Here is an 8,137-nt window from a genome sequence, read left to right on the forward strand (position 1 = left end):
GATTGGAAGAGCAAGGGGCTTTTTGATGGGGCAGGGTGGAGATGGCGGGGTGGAGGGACTCACCCCAAGCTGCCAATTGGCAAGTTGGTGGCTCAGTCTTTGGGTGGAGATCTTGGCACATCTCTCCCGGTGTGGCACAGATGTGAACCCACCACGCCGCCTCTCCTTTTTCCAGGGACTCTGCAGGGGTCCTTGGCAGCCCTTCTGTCTCTGGAGAAGTGAGTTCCAGCTCAGATACCAATGAGGTCATCAAGATCCCCGGTCTGAGCTGGAATTTGGCAGGAGGGCTCAGGGGGCAGCTGTTTGTGGTTTCTCTTTTCCTCTGAAGGAAAGTCTGAGCAGATGATCTCCTAGGTGCTGCCTGTTTCCATGTGAGGCAGAAGCAGGATGTGGCTGCGGATCAGTGGAGTGGGAGGGGGCTTGGCAAGGAGAGTCTGGGGTGACACATAAGTGACATATTTGGTGAGATGAAAGATCCCAACTTCTTTCAGTAACTTCTTCAACTCTGCTTTTGTTCTTGGGAAACCTCATTTCTTCCCTAATATTTATTCATGAGGATTTTTGTTTTTGGAGACTTTGGGGAGCAGCTGCTCTAGGTCTGAGGGAATTCACTCTGCTGTGAAGACAGCTTTTCATCTACTTGGTGCAGCCAGAGCTCCTCAGCAAGAAACATCAGCTCCTTGGGGTGGAGGGGCCTCCAGGTCCAGAAGGATTAATGTGCAGTTGTGGAGAGCTCCCGACGTTCTCTGCTTTTGGCCAGGCAGCCCTGGGGCCTGGGGATAGGGCAGGGGCTGCTTCAGGAGCCCAGAGGAGGCCACGTGACAGGACAGGCATCCCTGCCTGGGGACCTCACAGAGCTCTTAGGCCAGCAAAGCACTGTAGGGGAGGCTCCAAGAGCTGGGAGTTCCAGACAGGTTTCTTCTTTCAGAGGCTCATGTCTAACAGGAGAACCCAGAGACTTCTACCCACCAGAACACAAATTCCATGTCACATGGAAAGAAGTACCCAATGGGGAGGGCTAGGCTGGTTCAGTCACACAAATGGGAGACAGGACTAGAAAAAGACTTGCACAGCCTGATTTTGATTGGGGGAGTCAAATCAGAGTTGAATTCTAGAATGTCAACCTGGGTAGGGATTTTAAGTTCTGGTCTAATCCTCTGATTTTCCAGATGGAGAAATGGGAAATGACTTGTCTAAAGTCTGCACCGAAGATGAGATTCAAATATAGACTTTCTGGACCTAGTCCAGTGCTCTTTCCTCTACATTTGATCTCTAAATGTCTCTTTTTTCCCAACATTTTAGGGCTTTCTGTGTCCTCAAAACTATGATTTCTCAAATAGCTCCTTCTAGTGCACTCCCTTTTCCGTCTGGGTTCCTACTCATCCCCCCACTTCACTGGTTCACTGCTTTCTTTCTTTTGTTAATGATGATTAACATAAGTATCTTATTTATTCTGCCCATTAGTAACTAATATTTGAGAATGTTTCTAATATTAATGGAACTTAACCTAAGAAGTTCAACTTACTTTTTCTTACATTTCAGTATTGGGTGTTGGCAAGAGAAAGAGAGTCAAAATAATTATGCTCAAAATTATTTGGTCAAAAATTATAGTAAATGCTTGGGATTAGTCTATATACCACTCAGTTTTTGGGGGTGGCACCTGGGTGGCTCGGTGATTGAGCATCTGCCTTTGCTTGGGTCATGATCCCAGGATCCTGGGATCAAGTTCTGCATCAGGCTCCCTGCAGGGAGCCTGCTTCTCTTTGCCTATGTCTCTGCCTCTCTCTCTGGGTCTCTCATGAATAAATAAATAAATAAATAAATAAATAAATAAATAAATAAAATCTTTTTTAAAAATTTAGTTTTTGGCATAAAGCTCTCTGGCTGCAAGAAAGAACATTTGGTTTGCTTCACTAATAGGAATATCTCTTAATGCTGGAATGGCCTTGATATTTCATTTTCTTTTATATAATTTTTTTTTTTTTGGCTGTGGGTCTTTAGCATAGTTATCTGTGATTGTGTTAATGGCATTGAAAGGAGAGGTACTCCTGATGTTTATTCCAGATAGGAGTCTGTAACCTATTACTATGGTCATGAGGAGGTAGGCAGACAATACAACTGCTCAATATTTTTGAGTCCAATAGGTTAAGCCTAAGGAGTTTAGCCAAGATTCAGGAGTAAAAGCCCACACAAGATCTAGTATGAAGCCAAATTGGGAGCTTTAGAAAAGAACAAAGCCATCAATTGCTCTTTCTGGCAAGAGCAAAGGTAAACTTTCCAACATTTTCCCCATGGCTTTAGACAATCTTGACCCTTGAAGCTCCCACTCAGGCCCCTGCTGACAGCTTGGCTACCTCAGCACCCTTTCTGTTTTACAGCCTGCCTGTGTAAACTCAGCTCTGTCACAAGCCTCTGCAATGCTCGAGGGGTGTGAGCGCAATGCTCTAAGTTCCACGGGAATGGGAGAGTCCTGGGCAGAGGCATCAATCTTCTTTCTAGAACATGTAGGGAGATAAGAACAGTCCTTAGGTCTTCCTGAGGCTCTGGACCAGTTACTCTACTGTCCACTGTTGGACCTTCAACCTGACACCTAGTCCCATGCTCCAGGGCTTTTAGCTGCTCCTACTACCTGGTTGCCTTCTTTCCCCTTCCCACCTCATCCCATTCAAGGACCAGAACTCTCTTCCCCCCTAATGTCTACCCCAGCATGGGGCTAGAACTCACTACTCTGAGATTGAGAGTCAATGCTCTACTTACTGAGCCAGCCAGGCACCCCAAGGACCTGGACTTTTAATTAATGAAATAGTTAATTATGAATTTTATTTATTTATTTAGTGAGAGAGTGCGTGAGCAGCGTAGGGAGGGGCAGAGGGAGGGAGAGAGAGAGAGAGAGAGAGGATCTTTTTTTTTTTTAATTTTTATTTATTTATTCATAGAGAGAGAGAGAGAGAGGCAGAGACACAGGCAGAGGGAGAAGCAGGCTCCATGCAGGGAGCCTGACGTGGGACTCGACCCCGGGTCTCCAGGATCACACCCCAGGCTGCAGGTGGCACTAAACCGCTGTGCCACAGGGGCTGCCCAGAGAGAGAGGATCTTAAGCAGGCTCCACGCTGAGCACAGAGCCTGATGTAGGGCTTAATCTTACAATCCTGAGATCATGACCTGAGCCAAAATCAAAAGTCGGATGCTTAACCTACTGAGCCAGCCAGGTGCCCCAACCCATACTTTTAAAAGTGTTTGTGGGGGCGCCTGGGTGGCTCAGTTGGTTAAGCATCTGCCTTCTGCTCAGGTCACGATCCTGGGGTCCTGGAATTGAGCCTGACATTGTTGGACTCTGCTCAGTGAGGAGCCTGCTTCTCCCTTTCCTCCCCCTTCATGCCCTCTCTCTCGCTATCTCTGTCACTCCCTCTCTTTCCAATAAAATAAATAAATCTTTTTAAAAAAACATTTGTGATTGAGCACTTGGGCATTTGAATGAATCCTTCTCATTCCACATTCATGACTGGCTCTGCTTCTTTTTCTCAAACCATGAATGCATCCATGTCATTCCAAATTCTAAAAAATGTTGAGGATTTGTGGATATTTGCACTAACTGGGGAAAAATGGGAGATAATAGTAATTGAGACAAGAGGCAGGGTAAAGTATAGAAAATAGATGTGAATCAAGCCAGCTGGCAAGGCTCTTCTGCTGCCTTGCTGTGCGGTCTTTTTTTTTTTTTTTTCCCAAAGATTTTACTTATTTATTCATGAGAGACACAGAGGCACAGACACAGGCAGAGGGAGAGGCAGGCTCCATTCTATGTAGGGAGCTTGATGTGGGACTCAATCCCAGGTCTCCAGGACCACACCATGGGCTGAAGGCAGCACTAAACCGCTGAGCCACCCTGCTGTGTGGTCTTGGGCAAAGCCTTTAACATCTCTGTCCCTTTGTGTTTTATTTATCAGATAAGGATAATACTGCCTGACTTACTGATCTTCAAGATATGTTAAAGATCAAGTAGGGGAGTAGATTTAAACATTTTCTTAATTTAAAAGAAGATTGAAAAAAAGAATATTGTACCTGAATAGCATCACTGTTAGGATTTCCCCCCAAATCTCATTTTATATATATATATAAATACATATTTTAAAAATTACCCATTTCTACCAGTGTCCTCTGAGGTATATTGGAAAGCAGCTAACTGCTAAACTGAATCTGAATTTCATATCCTTTAATATTCTGTTGTCCGGGGAGAGGGGGCTCATGAGCAGTGCCATCCTGGGTCAGAGGAAACAGAGGACCTGCATAATCCAGAAAAGACTAAACAACCTCATGTTGACTGTGCAGAAAAACCAAGGGAAATAGCAGTAGGAACAGGTTCTGGGCTCACCCTTCTCATCCTAGCAACCCTCGCCCACCTGGATGTTGTTAGGGTTGAGTTCGGATTGGGTTGGATTTGTAATTAGGGTCTAGGCTAGGATTAGGGTTAGGGTTTCAATTAGGTTTAGATTCTGAGTTTGGATGTAGGTTTAGGTTAGAGATAGGTGTGGGAAGTTAGGTTTAAAGCTATATTTAGGGCAGCCCAGGTGGCTCAGCGGTTTAGCGCCACCTTCAGCTCAGGGAGTGATCCTGGAGACCCGGGATCGAGTCCCACGTTGGGCTTCCTGCATGGAGCCTGCTTCTCTCTCTCTCTCATGAATAAATAAATAAAAAGTTATATTTAAAGTTAGGGTCAGGGGTTCCTAGGTGGCTCAGTCAGTTAAGCATATGCCTTCTGCTCAAGTCATGATCCCTGGGTCCTGGGATCCAGCCCTGCATTGAGCTCCCTGCTCAGCAGAAAGCCTGCTTTTCCCTTTCCCCTCCTGCTTGTGTTCTCTCTGTGTCAAATAATAAAATCTTAAAAAATATATTTTATTAATTTACTGATGAGAGACACAGAGAGAGAGGCAGACACACAGGCAGAGGGAGAAGCAGACTCCGTGCAGGAAGCTCATGGGACTCCATCCAGGGACTCCAGGATCATGCCCTGGGCTGAAGGCAGGCACTAAATTGCTGAGGGATCCCTAGGAACTTGTTTAGATGTAGGGTCAGGAGTAAGGTCAAGGCTCAGGTTCAGGTTTGAGTTTGTGCATCAGTTTTTTTTTTTTTTTAAGATTTTATTCATTTATGAGAGAGAGAGAGAGAGGCAGAGACACAAGGAGGCTCCATGCAGGGAACCCGACATGGAACTCAATCCTGGGTCTCCAGGACCAGGCCCTGGGCTGAAGGCGGCACTAAACTGCTGAGCCACCCGGGCTGCCTGCATTGGTTATGTTTAGGTTAGCACCTTGCCACAAATATATCATGGAAATATCATATCACGAATGTTGTGCCTTTCCTCTGGCACGTCTCGGAAATGGTCATATGACTTGGGGGACAGCATACAACAAGCAGAGGCCCCCACCTTGGGTTGGTCCCCATAGAACCCTGCTGAGCCTGTGAGGAATGACTGCATGAGGGCTGTCTTGCGTAAGGAAGGTGATTGCTTGGGATTGTTCCTCATCTCTGGGTGCGACATAAAGACAGCTGGAAACAGCCCCTTTGTGCACCTGCACAGGCACACACACTCTGTGCCACATGCCTATCCACATGTTATTGCACATCCATATGTATAGTGGGGTCACAGAAACCTTCACGCCCAAAGTCGGGGAGCCGTGCTCACTTCAGCAGCACATACACTAAAGCCAGGGAACCAGTGTACCTGCTGGGGCTCCCCTCCTGCCACACTGTGGCTCCCAGGCACAGCACAGCTAGATGACTCAAGGAATGGGAAGATCTTGGAGCTGGAAGCCTGGACACCGATGATTCTACCTTTGTTGTTCTACCGTGTGTGGAACCACAGGCAAGTTCATCGCCCTGCCTTAGCTTTTTCCTTTGTGTAGAATAACCAGGATGAAATCCTGACACCCGGTGTCCATCTCTAATTCAATTGGGGATGAAGTTCATGTCAACAAGCTCTTGACGTGTTGGGGAAGGAAGATCCTGTGGTCGATCCCCAGGAATTTTATTCTTTTGTTTCCAGAAGAAAGGGGTGTACAGAGCTTCTAGCTGAGCAGCCGGGTGGTGTCGGAGCCTGCCGAGGCCTCCATCTGCCCACGTCAGAGACTACAGGAGGAGTGGTGGTGTCAGAGGCAGATGCAACAGAGAGGGAACTATGCTTCACCAGCTTGTCAACGTGTCATTAGGGTGTTCCTGTGGGACCAAGAGCAGAGGCAGGAGGCAGGAGCCGTGGGAGGGCGGGCGGAGGGAGGCGGGAGGAAGAGAGAGAAATGGAAGAGATGAAGGGGTCCATGCCAGTTCGGCATCCATCCCTGTCACGAGGAGAGCTCTATCAAACCAAGGCCAGGCCTATAAATCAGGCCATAATTAGTTGCAAAGAGAAAGCTTTAACATCCTCATCAAATTGATTAATACATCTTGTGGCTCAGGACAGGCTGGCCCTGCCTTGGAAAAACTGCAAGCTTGCCCGGCTGGGTGGGAACGGAGGGGGAGAGGGGACAGTTCTTGTTGTGGCAGCATGGAGCCAGGTGCATTGTGCCCCTCTGTTTACTCACTTGCAGAAGGTTCTGACAGGTGGCAGGTGAGGCCAGTTCTCAATCCAAATCATCGTCATGGGCCTGGAGCCTGGAGAAGCAAATGAAGGTGCTGGCTTTGTCAGGAATTCACCCTGACACCTCTGGCACAATATTGGTTAATTTTCTAGGTCTCAGTTTCACCATCTGTAAAAGGGACATTGTGAACCAGAGGAATTTTGATTACTTCCAGTTCAGACACCATAAATATCTAGGAGCCCAAAGGACAAGGACATTTGGGGGCGATGGCCAGTGAAAATCTAATTACAGGTTCAGTTCAGTTCCCAGGATATCCAAAGGGAGGTCAGGAGTTTGGGATACGCTTAAGTAATCTGGTCTGTCTCAGGTTTGACATTACCAAGCATTGCCTGTGTGTCTTTCCTGCATCCTAAGCAGGCAGCAAATACCCATCATCTTTTAAAGCAGCACAGAGAGAAAAAATATGGATCAACTTGGATTCACATCCTGGCTCAACTGCTTATTAGCCATGGATTTGGGGAAAGTTACCTACCCTCTTCATCTTTCTCCTCTATAAGAAAGGGATCACAATGTCTACCTTGCTTGGTCATCATGAGGAGTAGATGAGATATATATGATGAGCTCAACTCAGAGCCTGGCACACAGTAGATTGTCAACAAGTAATAATTAGTATTATTGTTCAGATGACTCTTGATGTATTTTTTTTAAGATTTTATTTATTTATTCATGAGAGACACAGAGAGAGGCAGAGACATAGGCAGAGGGAGAAGCAGGCTCCCTGCAAGGAGCCCGATGCAAGACTTGATCCCAGGACCCTGGGATCATGACCTGAGCTAAAGGCATCTGCTCAACCATTGAGCCACCCAGGTGCCCTGACTCTTGATGTCTTACAAATGGCATCTAAATCACATGGAGACCAAAAACAAAAACATAAAGTCTAGTTAAAAAAAGTAAAGCCCTGATGTCCCCACAGGATGTCTAGCTAATCACCCTTTTGGGACAGAAAATCAATAGTAGCATTTTGTTGTGTAAAAGGCACTGGACTCAAGCTTGAAGACTTAGAGGATCTCGCCTCTGCAACTTATGGATTGTGTGACTTTGTGCAAGATCCTTCACCATTCTGAGCCTCACTTTCCTAAATCAGGGATCTTTTTGGCATCCAATCAGATAATGTGTGTAAACAATCCTTGTAAAATATAAACATATTCAAATATATTTAAATATAAAGCATTTTATGAGCAACATTCAGTGTCGTCTACCGCGGACTGCCTCAAAGTCTCCCATTGGGAGAACAAATGAATTACATTCTTCTCAAGGCCTCAGAGATTGTGCTCCATTGCTTGAAGGGACCCTGTGTCTTTATGTGTTCTATAAATTGCATTTTCCTATTTCCTGCTTTACCAAAAACTCTGACCTAATTGCTGATAATAAACAAAGAACCTCTATTCTATGGTGTTTGGGTAACATGCAGGTTTAGGTAGTGACACTATCCAAAAATGTATTCTTTCCTTCTTCAAGGAAGAATAAGTGAACTGTGGGAAGCATGGCTGCTCATATGTATATATTAA

The 8,137-nt window shown here is 46.0% G+C and overlaps 1 pseudogene; it reads right to left on the reverse strand.

Annotated features, from left to right (window-relative positions):
- Positions 1-1,858: 1,858 nt before the first annotated feature.
- On the reverse strand, positions 1,859-2,284 carry LOC121474177 (annotated as a pseudogene).
- Positions 2,285-8,137: the final 5,853 nt, after the last annotated feature.

Source organism: Vulpes lagopus, chromosome 12 (assembly GCF_018345385.1).
Source record: "Vulpes lagopus strain Blue_001 chromosome 12, ASM1834538v1, whole genome shotgun sequence".
NCBI lineage: Eukaryota > Metazoa > Chordata > Mammalia > Carnivora > Canidae > Vulpes > Vulpes lagopus.